General features: G+C 41.0%; 1 protein-coding gene and 1 non-coding gene across 4 annotated transcripts in view; both read left to right on the top strand.

Annotated features, from left to right (window-relative positions):
- Positions 1–16,473, top strand: part of LOC145347014 (sodium/potassium-transporting ATPase subunit beta-1-interacting protein 3) — a 437,914-nt gene that overhangs the window by 62,665 nt on the left and 358,776 nt on the right. The gene's annotated exons all lie outside the window — the stretch shown is intronic.
- On the top strand, positions 9,769–9,967 carry LOC145347164 (U2 spliceosomal RNA). The gene has a single exon (XR_013887811.1). It is a non-coding gene; the product is annotated as a U2 spliceosomal RNA (small nuclear RNA).

Here is a 16,473-nt window from a genome sequence, read left to right as displayed (position 1 = left end):
GGGTCCCTTATTGCAGAAATCAGCCAAGTAAACCTGCTCTGAACTGCTTCCAATGTAAGTTTAGCCCTCTTTAAATAGGAAGATCAGAACTGCACATTGTATTCCAGGTGCAGCCTCAGCAATACTCTGTATGGTTGTACCAAGTCTTCCCTATTTTTATACTCTATCCCCCTTACAATAAAGACCAAAACTATTTTTACCTTCCTAAATACTTGTTGTCCCTGAAGACTAACTTCTTGTAATTCACATATAATGACACTCAGATCCCTCTGTATAGCAGCTTTTGTAGTCACTCTCCATTTAAGTAATGCAGTTCTAGACCTAACCATCTTCAGCTACTTCATCAATGACCTCCGCTCCATTATAAGGTCCAAAATGAGGACGCTCGCTGATGAATGCACAATGTTCAGTACTATTCACTATTCTCAGATACTGAAGCAGTCATCTCCTTGTGCACCAAGAACTGGATAATATCCAAGCTTAGGCTGAGAAGTGGCGAGTAACATTCATACCAAACAAGTTCCAGGCAATGATCATTTCCAGTAACAGAGAATCCAATCATGTCCCCTTGACCTTCAATGGCGTTACCATCCCTGAATCTCCACTATCAACATCCTGGGGGTTACCATTGACTAGAAACTGAACTGAGCAATTTAAATACTATGGCTATGAGCAGGTCAGAGGCTGGGAATTCTGCAATTTCTACCCCAAAGCCTGTCCACCATCTACAGAGCACAAGTCAGAAGTGTGATGAAATACTCTTCACTTTTCTTGAGGAGTGCAGCTCCAGTAACACTCAAGAAACTTGACACCATCCAGGACAAAGGAGCCCACTTGTTTGGCACCCCATCCACCATCTTCAACATTTACTTCCTCTACAAATGATGTACAGTGGCAGCAGTGTGTCTTTTTTTTAACTTTTTTTCGGAGTTTTTTCTAAGGCAGCCCGAAGTGTAAAACCGGAAGTAGGCCCCAGTGAGACCTGGGAAGTTTTGCTTTCTCCTTAAAAAGTACTTACCTTCGAGGTTTCGACCTCATTGTTCCAGAGGAGCAGCTAGAGAGGTGATTCAAGTGAGGAGAGCTAGTAGGTAAGAGGGATTTTTAACTTTTTTTTGGAGTTTTTTCTAAGGCAGCCCAAAGTATAAAACCAGAAGTAGGCCCCAGTGAGACCTGGGAAGTTTTTTTCTTTGCCGAGTAAATTTGAACAGGGAGGAAACCTGAAACACTACATGTGTAAAGTCTCCCACCCTCCCCCCTCCTCTAACCTAAAAAAAGACTTGGAGTGAAAGCAGGTAAGCTTTCTGCTTTCTTTTCTTTGTTTCTTCCTCTAACCTAACGGGGGTGAGGGAGTATCAGGCAAGATCTTTTGTTTTATCAGCGAGTTATCTAGAGGGAATGGCAGAAAAGGCAGGGCAATGTTCCTCCTGCGGAACGTTTGAGGTGAGGGACAACGTCAGTGTCCCTGCTGATTTCACCTGTGGGAAGTGCACCCACCTCTAGCTCCTCATAAACCGCATTAGAGAACGAGAGCTGAAGCTGGATGAACTTCGGATCATACAGGAGGCAGAGCTGATCATAGATAAAAGCTTCAAGGATTTAGATACTCTGAAGAATGAAGATAGATGGGATCCCTTGTGGTCCTCGGCAACAAGTATACTGCGTTGGATACTATTGAGGGGGACAACCTACCAGTGGTAAGCCAAGGTGACCGGATCTCCAGCACTGAGCCCATCCCTGCGCCTCAGAAGGTAAGGGAGGAGAGCAGGAGAGCAATTATTATTGGGGACGCGATGGTTAGAAGGATAGATAGGAAGTTCTGCAGCAGTAAAAGAGGCTCACGGATGGTGTGTTGCCTCCCGGGTGCCAGGGTCCATGATGTCTCGGACCGTGTTTTCAGGATCCTTAAGGGGGAGGGGGATCAGCCGCAAGTTGTGGTACATATTGGTACCAATGACATAGGTAAGAGGAGGGACGGGGATTTAAAACAGGAATTTAGGGAGCGAGGATGGAAACTGAGAGCCAGGACAAAGCATGTTGTCATCTCTGGTTTGTTGCCGGTGCCATGTGCTAGCGAGTTGAGGAAGAGGGAGAGAATGCAGATAAACATGTGGTTGCAGGGATGGTGTAGGAGAGAGGGTTTCATTTACATGCATAATTGGAGCACATTCTGGGGAAGTTGGGACGTGTACAAACAGGACGGTTTGCACCTGAACCAGAGGAGCACCGGTACCCTTGGAGGGAAATTTGCTATGGCTCTTCAGAGAGGTTTAAACTAATTTGTCGGGCGGGGGGGGGCGAGTGAGAAAATGAGCTGTAGTCCAGAAGCCAGTATTGAGGATAATGAGGTACTGAGGAAGGTATCAAAGTCGCTAGACAGGATGGTGAGCTGAAGTGTATCTACTTCAATGCAAGGAGCATCTGGAATAAGGTAGGTGAACTTGGTGCGTGGATTGGTACTTGGGACTAGAATGTTGTGGGCAGTTCTGGGGTATAGATGTTTCAGTAAGAGTAGGGAAGGTGGTAAAAGAGGTGGAGGATTAGCATTGTTAATCGGCTGCTGAAAGGCAGTTCTAGGGGGATCTGTCTACTGAGGTAATATGGGCTGAAATTAGAAATAGGAAAGGAGTGGTCATGTTGTTAGGAGTTTTCTATTGGCCCCCAAATAATAATAGAGATGTGGAGGAGGAAACTGCAAAGCAGTTAATGGATAGGTGTGGAGGTCACAGTGTAGGTATCATGGGTGACTTTAACTTTCCAAATATTGGTTGGAAGCTTTATAAGTCAAATAGTTTGGATGGGGTAGTTTTTGTACAGTGTGTTGACTCTGCCTGATAGTTTGATGATTTTCTAAACGTTCTGCTACAATCTCCTCAATAATGAATTCAAGCATTTTCTCAATGTCAGAAGCTGTGATAAATAGATACATAGATAAATAGCACAATAGCTAACTAGTTTATAGTTTTCTGCTTTCTGTCTCCCTCCTTTCTTAAATGGGGCTGTTAAATTTACAGTTTTGCAATCCACTGGGACCTTTCCAGAGTCTTGGGAATTTTGGAAGATTCTAACCAATGCATCCACTATTTCTGCAGCCAATTCCAATGATACACTAGGATGCATGCTATCAGGCCCAGTGCACGTGTCAGCTTGTTAGTGTTCCTAGTATTTTTTCTAGTGATTTTGATTGTTTAAAGTTCCTCCTTTTTGTCCCCTGATTATCTACTATTCTTGGGATGCTTTTTGTGGGAAGACATAGAAAAAATACCTCTTCTCAGCCATTTCAATGTTTCCCATTATTAATTCCCCAGCCTCACCCTCTAAGGAACCAAAGGTCATTTTGGCAACCCTTTTTATATGTGTTGAGAAGTTTTTAAATATTTCTTGCTGGTTTCCTCTCAATCTAATTTCTCCTCTTCTTTTTGTGGTCATTCTTTGCAGATTGCTGAACTGTTCTCTTCTGGCCTACCTATAATCTTTGCAGCATTGTACATTAAGATCTTTAGCCAGCCATGGATTACACAGATGTGTGGTCGTGGTGTTCACCATCTTCCACAAATTAAAGCTGCAGTATATCCCTTGCCTTACCCCATCTTCATTTTGTGTTGACTTAACCAATTATGTTTCAAAATTAAAATATCACTCACTAATTATCTGTAGTTATATTATGCTGTTAAACTAGTTACTGTACTAATTTAATATAATAGTTATATCTCCCCAGCACTGGTTTAAGCTACTTCCCCAATTTAGAGGGGGACAAAAAACTATTAAATCTCATCACTTTTCTACCTGCACATCTAATTAATGCCTCCAGTCTTCAGGTCTTAGGTCTCTCGGATCGCTCCCAGAGCAGCACATCTTCCCTCACTGCATCAAACGCCTTCACTTACCAAATTCCCTGGCTAAAGTATTTGGTCTCACTGCACTCGGTCTCCACTGGTGTCTTTGTGTGTCAGCTAAACCTCCTGTATTTATATGAGCTCAGATTCCAGTGAGCTGAGTCAGCCACTGCTGGCTAATGTACCAATTCAAACTAGTTACCATATGAAGAAACTGCAGTTGCCTCTCTGATTTATTGTTATAGTTAAGTTTATTGCTAAATACAGACTTGACTAGATTTAGAAAGTGATCATCTCTTCAAACTTCCTCACTTATCAGTTTCCCAGATTTAATCATGCAGTTCCCACAGCCATCTTTGGGTGACTTAGCCAGAACAATTTTTTTCATATTATTTCATGGGACATGGGTTTCACTGGCGAGACCAGCATTTGTTGTTCATCCCTAATTGCTCTTGGAATTGATTGGATTGCTGGGCTATTTCAGAGGGTAGTCAAGAGCTGTGGGCCTGGAGTCACATATAAGCCAGACCAGGTAAGGATGGCAGATTTCCTTCCCTAAAGGACTTCAGTGAACCAGATGAGATTTTACAACAGTGATTGCAATTACTGAGACTGACTTGAAATTCCAGATTTTTAGTTCTTTAATTAATTAATTAAATTGAGATTCCGCCAGCTGCCGTGGTAGTTTTACAGCTTCATTGGCAGAGCCTGCGCCCACATGGAGTAATTAAACTGAATAGCATTAATATATTTAAGGAGAAGTCAGATAATTCCACAAAAGACAAAGGTATTGAAGGATATGTCAATGGGGGAGAAGTAGTAAATAGAGTTGGAGGAAGGTCATGTGCCACATAAACATCAGCATAGGCTGACTGGTCTGTTTCCGTGCTGTAAATTTGGTGTGGCATTTTCAAAAAAATCAAATCGTCCTTATTAAAAGCTGAAAATACGCTTCTTGAAATTGTATGAAAAATTGCAATTTATTCAGTAGTGCTAGAGCTATTCCACGAGTTCAGCGTTTTTAAACAACAGCAACTGGCATTTATATAGCATCGTTAATGTAGTAAACCTTCCCCAAGCTGCTTCAAACCAGCATAATCAGCAAAATAATTTGAAATTTAAATGGCTCTCTGCTGCATAACATGGTACAAGTGGTGAGGTTATTTGAGAAACTGCACAACACTCAAGAGGCCGGAAAGCTCAGTTGGCTGGCATGTGGTTCAGAAGAGCATCAACAGTGTAAGCTCATTTCCCATTCTGGCCAAGGTAGACCTGGGACTTCTTGCCCTGCTCCTTTGAGTGTAAGGCACCACTGGTTTCCTAAGTATCACAACTCATATCAGCAGACAATGAACCAAAGAGCCGCCTTTGGGCAGAGCATGAATAATTGACAGCACTTAAAAAGATTTACATTTCACCCCAGTCTCCACTGAATGTTTGTTTCATTTTAAGAAAGATTCCAATGGAGACCAAATAAAAATGTATTAAGCTAATGCCAGTCACACTGACAGCAATACTAAAAATGAAATGAAAACTTCGGGGAAGCCACTGAGGCCTATTTCACACCGATGCATTCTTATCATAATGTGAAAACTCAAATACATTTTATGAATGTTTCTCAAAGGAACCATGCATGTGGGAACATTTTGAAACCAAATCACTTGGTTCAGAAAACAAATCAAGCCTTCAAGGAATCATCCAGGGTTTAATTTTTCACCCTTAGTTTGACTCTTAGTCCTGATTATCTGTTTGAACATTCAATCTATTCATCCCCTGAGCAATATACACTAAAAGTGTGACTCGTAAACAGCTACCTTTGACAAACAGTCCATGCTACACCGTTGATCCTTTGTGACAATGAGTACTCTTGAATGATACATTCTGGAGTAGACAGTTACATATAAGCTCGTCCAGTTAAGAGTAATAATGGGCTGGAATTTAAGGAGCAATATTTATATTTGTTTTTACTGAATCTTCTGCATGGTGCAATTTCACCTCTGTTTTGTGTTTACTACGTTATATTTTACATATTTTTTATTGATTCATGGGACATGGGTGGTAACTGGCGAGGCCAGTATTTACTGTCCATCCCTAGTTGCCCTCGAACTGAATAGTTTACGAGGCAATTTCAAAGGGCAGTTGAGAGTCAATCACATTGCTATACTGTATGTCAGACACCCTAGCTTACAGAGTACGTAACAATTGTCTCTCACCTGAAGGTTCGGGGAGGGGAGAGCCAGATTTAAAAAATAGAGGACAACTAAAAAAAAGCTAACTGAGCTGTGCAAAATTATCAATGTCTTAAGATGTCGTATAGTAACTTAACCATGTATCTTCTCAAATAGTGTGGATTTAGCAGTGGACTTGAAAACTATTTACTTGGAAACAGGGAAAGTGCAGGTGGTGGGCAGGGAGCAGGGATGGGGAGGTGGAATGGCGTTCGCAGACAGAAAACCAGTTCAAACCAGTTTTACAGGCAACTTAGAGACTGTGTGGGGATGAGCAGTTGGAAATTGTGGTTGAAAGATGAACAGTCAGCGGCCAAATGAAGGTTGAATAGTCAGAGACATGGGGCAGGGTGAACAGTTGGAGGTCACAAGAGAAGAATAAACAATCAGAGATCACAAGGAGGGCGAACATTTAGAGATCACAAGGTAGGGGGAATAGACAAAGGTCACAAGGGAGGGTGAAGAGTCAGAGATCCTGGGGTGAGGATGAGTAGTCAGAGGTCACAAGATGAGGATAAATAATTAGAGTTGACTGTAGTGGGAATGGAAAGGTGGTGAGTAGTTGGAGATAATGGTGGTATTGGGGGAGTGGGGAGGGGCGTGGACATCCTGGGGTGCTTTATGGGATAAGCAGAAGTCTAGGGTAGGAACTCTTCTCTGGCCCTAAAGCAATGCCAGGAATGTACTTAGGCAATGGATCTTCTCCTTTTACTTTTTTATTTATTCATTCTTAGGATCTGAGAATCATTGACTAGGCCAGCATTTATTGTCCATCCTAAGTGATTTTTAGAACATGATAGTGAGCTGCCTTCTTAAGTTGCAGTCATGATGTGGAGATGCCAGCATTGGACTGGGGTAAACACAGTAAGAAGTCTCACAACACCAGGTTAAAGTCCAACTAGTTTATTTAATAGTAAACCCACAAGCTTTCGAAAACGCTGTTCCTTTGTCAAGTGTGTGGAAGCTATCAAATAAACGAGCTGGACTTTAAGTTGGTGTTGTGAGACTTCTTACTGTGTTCTTAAATTGCTGCAGTTCTTGTCATGTAGGTACACTCACAGTGCTTATAAGGAGGGAATTCCTGTATTTTGACTCAGCAACAGTGAAAGAACGGTGTAGATATGAAGTCATGATGATGTTTGACTCGAGAGGAACTTGCAGGTGGTGGTGTCCCCATGTGGCTGCTGCCCTTGCTCTTTGAGGCAGTAGATGTGGATGTGGAAGCTCCTGTTGGTGGAGACTCAGTGGCTTACTGCGGTGCATCGTGTAGACGGTACACACTGCTGGCATTGTTGTGGAGGGACAGAATGTTTAAGTAGATAGGTGGGATGTCGACCAAATAGGCTGTTTTGTTCTGGATGGCATTAAGCTTTCTGAATGTTATTGGTGCTGCACTCATTGAGACAAGTAGAGGCTCCCAGGATATTGATGGTGGGGAATTTGGTGATGGCTATTCTGTTGGTTGTCAATGGGAAGTAATTTCATTTGTCATTTCCTGGCACTTGTGTGGTATGACTATTACTTGCCACTCATTAATCCAAGCCTGAACTTAAGCCCAAGTCGTGCTGAATGCAGTCACAGACTGCTTTCTTATCTAAGAGCTTAACTTCCCAATACGATCATACAGATGGTCTCGGAAACTTAGTCTAGCAAGGGAATAGCTAATCATATGGTTTAAAATGGTGAACCACCTGTCTTCTAGGGGTCATTCTCTGTGACTAAACTTAGGGAAGGATGTAAATTGAATGATGAGAGAAGGGGTGATCCTTGCCTAGATAGCCGAATCAAACTGAGTGCTCAATAGGGTGATGGATGTTGCAGCCAAATCACTCTAAACTGTTCCCCATCTGAGGAATTGTGAATGGTACTGGACACTGTACAATTATCAATGGACATCCCCACTTCTGATCTTATGATAGAGGGATAGTCATGAATGAAGCAGTTGAAGATGGTTAGGCCTCAGACATTACCTTGAGGAACTCCTGCAGTGATGTCATGGGTTTGAAATGATTGGCCTCCAATAACCACAACTATTTTCCTTTGTGGAAGTCCTTAAGTATTTTGTCTCTGATTCCCATTGACTTCAGTTTTGCCAGGATTCCTTGAAGCCACACTTGGTCAAAAGCTGTGTTAATGTCAAGGGCAGTCACTCTCAGGAATTCAGCTCTTTCGTGCATGAAAGGACCAATAGTGTGATCTGGAATTAAATCTTCCCGGTGGAACTCAAACTGAGCATCACTGAGCAAGTTATAGCTGGGGAAGTGCCACTTGATAATACTTTCCATCACTTTGCTGATGATCAAGAGTAGACTCATGGACCAGTAGCGGGCCAGTTGGATTTCTCCTGCTTTTTGTGGCCAGGATATACTTGGAACATTTTCCAGATTGCTGAAAAGGTGCCAGTGTTGTACTTGTACTGGAGCAACCTGGCTAGAGATGTGGCTATTTCTGGAGCACAAGTCTTCAGCAATTCCACTAAGATGTTGCCTTGATATCAAGTAGTATGTATTGAATTGGCTGAAGACTAGTAACGTCATGACACCAAGATGGTTCTAACTTCTGACATTGCATAACCTAAGACATATTGTGCCAATGGGTTAAGAATAATATTTTAATTAAAAGCAGTCTCCTGAAAAGATTTTACCGAGCAATCCATGTTTGAGATTGGGTTAGTCACCCCGGCTAACCTTCTTCAAAATCAGTATTGTGCAGGTTGGAGGTGGATGAAGGTTGGATTTGAAGAACTAATTTGTTTTATCTCCCTGTCCTTGGGGTTAAAATTTCTCCCAACATGGATCATTTTTAAGCACGTTGGAGTAATTTATATGATAATGACATTCTTATAGTGCTATCAAGCAGTATTCTGAGGTTCTGCTCTAAATGTTCCTGATTTCAGCTATGTTGCTGTGAGGAAGTGTCAGATGAAGGGCATCTCCCCAAAAGAGGCTATTCCTGAGTGTTTCTCAGGTACCTCCTTATGACTAATTCAGTGGTTTCTGGTCAGTTGAACCTGGATGTCTGTCAAAAACTGAAAATGAGTCCAACAATTATTGAATGAGAAGGATAACAAGAAACAGTCAGAATTAGGTTAGATGTATTATAACAAACACAAGCCAAGATTTGAACTTACAAAAATGACAGGAAAATATCTACTCATTCATTTAGTCTGTTCAATAAATTTTGATTCAATTCTGCTTTCTACAAAGTTTCTTTATGTGGCTAATTCAACATTTGATATTCTTGGTATCTTCTAGTTAAACTAATGTTTCTGCAGTACGAGTCAGTGAGAATGAACATTAGAATGTTATTTTGCCTATTGTCTGGAACAGCTTTAACTTTGACAGACAGTGGAGGCTTGGAAGACCATTACTATAACACTGGTGAGACAGCTCACTAATGAATAGTGATTGCTCAGCCCCATTTTTAAGTATCTATTCTCAAGGCTTTTGCAACGAAATCAAGTAATCACTGCAGTCATGGTTTTATTACTTAGCAAGGATTTTCAGAAAAATAATGTCCAATTTTTAGGTGCAAAATAGGAATTGCTGATTGGAAATGAAGGGGGAAATTTGTCATGCTGGTTCTCTCCCCTTTTTTAAATAGCAACATTTACTGTGAAGAATTTGATAATTGTAGAGGCTTAATTTCAATATTTTAATAATACCCCAATGTTTTAATTGAAGTGACCACATGCATTGTGCTACCTAATCACTTCTTGGCCTTTTGGCTAAGATCAAGTGTGGTATCAACATGCTGTGCTTGGTTGAAGTCATTAGGTTACATTTTAGCTTCATTTGAAGCAATTTTTAAAAGCGGCATCTTGGCCTTTTAGCTATGATGCAAATGAGATCAAGCCTTGGAGGAGGAGCTCTGCCTACTCCAATCAGCTTGGATCATGTAGATCAAGCCCAAGACAGGAGATGAGAGCCCTGTCTTGTCAGCTTGGATCAGGAATGTCCCAACTTGTTGACAATCTGAATTGGACTTGATTTGATTGAATCGGAATTAAAAAAAAAATCTGTTCTCATCAATTTAATATCTGGGGTCAAACAAAACACTGAGTAAACATTCCTAGGGTCAAAGCAGAATCTCTAAAGTTCAATTGGCTTCAAGATGACACACATGTCAGTGATAAATTGGAAAGGAATTAATCAATCATGGCTGACTTAGACAGCTGAGCCTTGCAGGCCTGCAGTATTTCAGAGTACTTTTGGTGATTGGGCAGTCAGAAACTGGAGGGTTTGCTTTGTCAGTTGGGAACAGGTTTCTCCTCATTGGACTTTCAAAATTACACTGCAAATGAGTGTCCTAACCAGTGAAGTGGTCTCAGCTGGGAAGGCAGTGCTTAGTGTGATAGGTTAGTCTTTAGCAGCACCATTGTGCACAGTTGGGATTTCCTAAGCTTTGGTTTTTGCTGAAATATTCAACCACTTTGCACTTCGTAAGCAGGTATGTCCTCAGGAAGAGAGTGTGAATTTCAGATAGGGAAATGGAGCTCTGCCATTGTCTGTGTTGCTTAATTATTTTGGAGTCTAACCTAAATGGTGATTTGTTTTCACAGCGGGCAGGCATTGTATATGTGATCAGTTATAATTCCTGTACTACCTAGTAACATGCAGAGCCTGCACTGTTGTGGGACTGTCTGTATTTATTATCCATCTGTACTTTCACACAATAGCAGGAACCTAAAGATAAATTCTTTAAAAATTTCTCTCAACTTAAAAAAGAAAGTTCTTATTTTATGTTGAAATAACAACACTTCAGCTGGGGTTTTCTACTTCTGCCATGAGACTGGATAGAAACAGGATTTGGAGGAGAGGTGAAGGAAGATGTCCCACCTACGTTTCCATCTTTGGCTACTTTCAGTGGAGGGGGAAAGAGAGCAAAGTTGTGACTTCAAGGTTTCTGACACCATTCAGATGTGGCTATTTTAGACATTCTACAATTTCTACCAAGGTAACTGTAGTTTGGTAGCCCTTCTAATCACATCTGTAGGTAGGTGGTGTGAACCATATATTGGAACAGGAAGAGCTTAAAGATGAGTAAAAATAATGTTCTCTCCTTTGTAGCATGTCATGAGGTTTTGTAGACTGAACTGTATTTATGTATACTGAAGTGAGCAATGTCAATGCTTTGACTGGAAAATGTAAATGCCAGGTTGCTCCTTCTGGCAATGGACAAGTTGTCAAGTAAAAGTACAGCATTGTGAAGGTGGAAAACTCTTCAGATGCAGTGGAATAGATTATTCCCTGGATAGTATGCAATTCTGCATTGCATAATATTGAAAGGCTGGCCTGGTGAATCAGTTATTTTAACTCTTCCCATTGCTTTTCTTCATTATTTACAGTCATTGACTCAGTCATCTGTTTGAAAGCTTTGACAGAAAAATGAACTTTTTGGCTGTCTATGAAAGCACTGATGGATTCTATAGTACAGAGTGTGTTCATTCAGCTGTTGTGGCCTTTGAGAGTTTGGCTACAACAGATTTATAAGCTGCAGAAGAAGATAAATTTTTTTTATTGCCCATTCAAGTGTCTTTATTTTGACAGACTTGAGTTTTTTAATTATTTCAAGTGTTATTATAGGGCTTGAATTCTGTTTATAAAATAGACACTAGGAGAATGGGTTGGTAAGGGGTGGAGGTGAAGAGTGTGGGGGTGAGGGGAAACATTTTTCCTAATCTGAAGAAATAATTTGTTTCTGGAAACTGAGGCTGACTTCTAAATTAAATGGAAAATGCTGGAAATGTTTAGCAAGCCTGGCGGTACCTGAGGAGGGAGAAACAGTTGAAAGGTCTTAACCTTTCATCTGAACTGGGAAGAGTTGGTGATGTAATAGAACTTGTGGATGGAGGGTGGGGGGGTTAAAAAAAACAAAGGGTAAACCTGTGATAGGGCAGGTGACAGAAATTATTAAATGGTAAAGGAGTTAGTGTGATGGATAGAGAGTAGTTATAGGACAAGTAAAAGAATAAATGCTAAGTCCAGAGGAGATGCTAATTGCAGAATAATTCTGCATAGTGAAGAGGAGACAACTGGGGCCAAGAAACTGGAATTTGTTAAAATATTGGGGGACATCAGAAGAGTTATAAATCAAAGAATCCCTACAATGCAGAAGAGGCCCTTCAAATCTGTACTGATTCTGACAGGGATCTCTCCCCCACCCTATCTCTGTAACATCATACGTTTCCTGTGGTTAATCCCCCTATCGACACATCTTGAGACACAGTCAATTTTAGCATGGCCAATCCACCTAACCCACACACCTTTGGATAGTGGGAGGAAACCCACACGGTCACCCGAGGCTGGAATTGACCCCGGGTCCCTGGAGCTGTGAGGCAGCAGTGCTAACCACTGCTCCAGGTGTAGATGGGAAGAGACTGAACAAAGGGAGAAAAGATGGGAAAAATTCAATTTGGTTGTGCAGGAGCAGATTGAAGTCCTGTTTGTTGATCTTGGGAAGGAGGTAGGAACAAGCTGTTTGAGGTTGGGGGTTGAGTTTGGAAGCCACAGAGGCAATATCTTGGAGAACAAGGTCAGTAACCATCTTAAATATAATAGCTTGATGTTGGTGGCATCCTGGCCCAGAAGGAGATAGGAGGAAGTGTTGGAAAATTGGGTGGGACTTACCACTCCTGTTCGTGGTAGGTGTATTTAATGGTGCAACCAGAGAATATTGCAAGAAGGCCCTAGACACATTCCTGGAGGCATAAATACAGGGCACAGCTGTCTCCTCTAGTTGATGGGCCATGTATCCCATCATCCAGTGTTTGAGACATCATTGTTATAAATTTTGTTCTCATCTCATTAAAACACCCACATGCAGGAATCAATCCCCCATGTCAAATGTAAATCCCACAGTAGTGTGCTTTCAGAACAGTGTGATTCACAACTGTCATTGAAAGGTGCACATCAGGCGATCTGAACTTCAAGGGGAACTTGAAACTGAATGCACTGAACTCACGAGGTTCCCAATGCAAGGAAGCAGCTCATGGGTTCAGAATGGTGGTGAGGGCTCCAAGGCAAGTCTCCACAGCAGCAGCTTCCCGGTTTGCTTGTGTGCCAGGATAATGGCAGCAGTCTAGGAGGTAGGGGTAATTGGATCATGCAATTGCCAAAGCATTAAGATTGAGCTGCCTTCCATAGTTGAGAGAATTCAATAACGGCTGCATTGCCAAGTTTGCAATCTGGTTTCTGAAGCAGTTATACCTGCTAATGACTATTCCTTCAGTGTTAACTTCTCGTACACAGACTTCAAAATCAATCCATGCCTGCCCACCTTTTGCTCTGATGGTATCAGCAGGTCCAATGCTGCTTTCCCCACCTGACATCAGATGTTACCAACTTCTGGGACGATTCCGCATTTGGTGTTCAGCCTCTGTTGGGTACAGGTCAGTATGCCAGACTACCCAGCAGCTTCAGTGATGTTATTGGAGCAGAGAACAGAATGCCACAAGTTGTGACAGGTTAGAGTTGGGGAGCCCTGGTCTAATGGCAGACTGGACTCTAGGATGTCTCACCTGTCAGGAGCAGGATTGCAATGTCAGGATTAATCTTGATCTTTGCTTCCACCCCCAAAGGGGAAAACCTGACCTTCCAGGTTGTGTTTTCTCAAATTCCTTGAGTTATGAGAAAATAGCTGTTTTTTTGGTCATTTATTTTACTCTTGGATGATGACAATCATAAATCTGTGACTTGGTCTCTTGTTTTTTCCATTCCTTATCCCCTTTTTATTTGATATCTGAATTCTCTAGTTGGCAAAGGTTATCTCCACGTCACACTGCTAGTGCAGCGCTGATCACCTTGGGAGTGATTGAGTTCTAGATTGTGACAAGTGTGTAAAATAAAAATTGAATTGAGTATGTGCTCTTGAAATGGCTGCTGGTTGTTACCTAGGTGGTACATCAATATACGGTTAAGACAAGGCCATGACACTGTGGCAGACTATGACTCAGTAAGGGTCCATTGACTGAAACTAAAATAATCTAAGTTCTTTTTGTTGTTTGTACAGCAAATTCTGTGGAAAGGCAAACTCCACAAGAGCACTATTTGGAGACAACGCTCTTTAGTCAACTGACCACTAACCTTGGGTAGGAATATCAAATCAAACCAAACCTAATCTTGCCCTCAACAAAAGTTTGAATATAGGCACATTTTCTAGCAGGGCTCACTGAAGAAATGATATGCAAAGGGATCTATATACTGACTAGGAATAGAGTTTATTAAAATTATTTTAATGTTGTACACTACCCATTCTAATTAGTTTGATAATTAGCTACATTCGTTTCTGATATCTTATATAATTGTTTTATAGACATAACACCAACCCCATTTCACTATAGTCTCTAAAAACATGAAGCTGATAGGACACCATTGGGCTGCAGCATCAGCAAATAATGTCAGGAGTTTGTTGCAGCATAGATTTACAAAATGGCCAAATAAGCAAATAAATTGTACAAAAACACATTTTAGAAAATACTATTATCCCAGATTTAAAATCTTTTAGCCTGACATTTGAGGATGGCAGAAATAATTAAATAACATTCAAGGTAGAAGGAAAAATAAGAGGAATTCAGGAAGTTATCAATGTCTTAGAAATTTTAATATGAGATCAATAAAGACGAATTAGAATAGATACTGTCATCTCTAAGTCTATTTCTATAAGAAATTGAGAAGTGTGATCTCAATAAAAGTTGATTGTTATTTTTAGTGCCTAGCAACAACTCCCTGGACAGTAGGATCTTAAAACTAGCAAAGTTATCAACAATCTACCAGTGGAAATGCCTGGGGCGGAATGTCTTTCATATTTCTTCTTTGGGAGCCAGACTTGGGAGATATTGATAGAGTAGTAAAAACTCATTTGGTATCTATGTGGCACTGCTGGTTTTGCCCATTCAAAACATAAATTTTACACTTATGAATGCATTTAAGTAGGATATTTTCACAATGTGTATTGATTCAGAAATTCATCTCTGACTGCCATTAACCTCTTCCACAGTACTAATTGAAAGACACTGAGTCTCGACTAATTCAGTGTTGCTTCAGGGCAGGCAGAATGGGTGTTGCCGATACCTCGATGTGGCATTATGCCAAAAAGATTTCTCCCTCAATTTCCTGTGCTAGCTTCTGGGCTTTTCACATCTTAGGCAAGTGCATTGAACATGTACAGACTAGGGATGTTTCAGGTCTTAGGTACAGGTCTCAGGTTGAATTTATTAAATAGGCTGATCTCTAGGCAGCGGAAGGGCTGCTTTCAGGGGCCAGTTTGAGAGATGGAAAGCTGAGTTGAAATCATCAAGGGATCCTTCTCCTGATTACCGTGAAGTAACTGAGACTAGAACATGCACACCTGTGCATAGCAGAGGAGAACGGGAGAAGGTTGACTCTTGAAGATCAGGAGAAATGAGTCCTTGGCAGAGGTTGAGTGCAGACAGCAACATTGGGAGCAATACTTTGAAAAAAGCGTTATGAAGAAGAGTCATGTTAGACTGGAAATGGTAATCCTGTTTCCCTCTCCACAGATGGTACCAGACTTACTGAGGTTTTTCCTACACTTTTTCTCTTTTTTAGATCTCCAAAATCCATAATATTTTGCTTTTGCTTTGGAAAGAATCAGTGCTTTCAGGTGCATATACCATGCATTCATTCTCCTGCGCTGGTGTTTCTCTTCAGGAGCCTCCTAGTATAATAAAACTATACTCTTCACAATAATACCTTTCAATGTTTTGTCTTTCAATGATGTAATTTACTTTTCCAAAAAGGGAATGGACTCTACTTTAACAATCATTTGTGGGAATTCTGCATTCCCCATGTGTAAAGACTTTCTGATCTCTACTTTCTCACTGGATATATTTTGATATTCAGTTGTACTTTTGAACAATATAAGTAACTTTTATGATTATCATTAATAACACCTCTAATTTGTTGACAAATCTGTTATTTTTGCACTCTATATAATACTTCCTCCTGGGATTTCTCAGCTCAGTGGGATTCTTGAGACGATTTCAACATTTAAATCAGTGCTTCTCAAACTTTTCCCCAGTGTGTGGCCCTACTAATGGCTTCAGGAGTCGACATTTGAGTGGTTAAGAGAGCTGTAGAGCAGGAATGGGATGAGGAGCACAAATGTAATTACAATTCCCCTCTTTTTCCTTCACTCACATCTTTCCCTCCTTCACTCCATCTTCAATTTTCCCCTTCTTCACCTTCATGTGGGATGTCGATTGGGGGAAAAAAAAACACCTACCTAGTCAGAGTTTTTGTGCTGCAGCAATAGGATCACAGAGAGCAGTCTATTAGATCAAAAAAAATGAGAATTTCAAGAAATCGGTCAAAGATCCATGCCAGCCTTTGCTGCCTCAGAGCTCCTGATCCCAAAATCTCATTGTGTAACATCACTCAGCATGATGACCT

This window comes from Carcharhinus amblyrhynchos, chromosome 8, assembly GCF_965287045.1.
Source record: "Carcharhinus amblyrhynchos chromosome 8, sCarAmb.v2.hapA, whole genome shotgun sequence".
Taxonomy (NCBI): Eukaryota; Metazoa; Chordata; class Chondrichthyes; order Carcharhiniformes; family Carcharhinidae; genus Carcharhinus; species Carcharhinus amblyrhynchos.
Note: the sequence above shows the minus strand (reverse complement) of the source record. Positions and strands in the feature narration are given on the sequence as shown.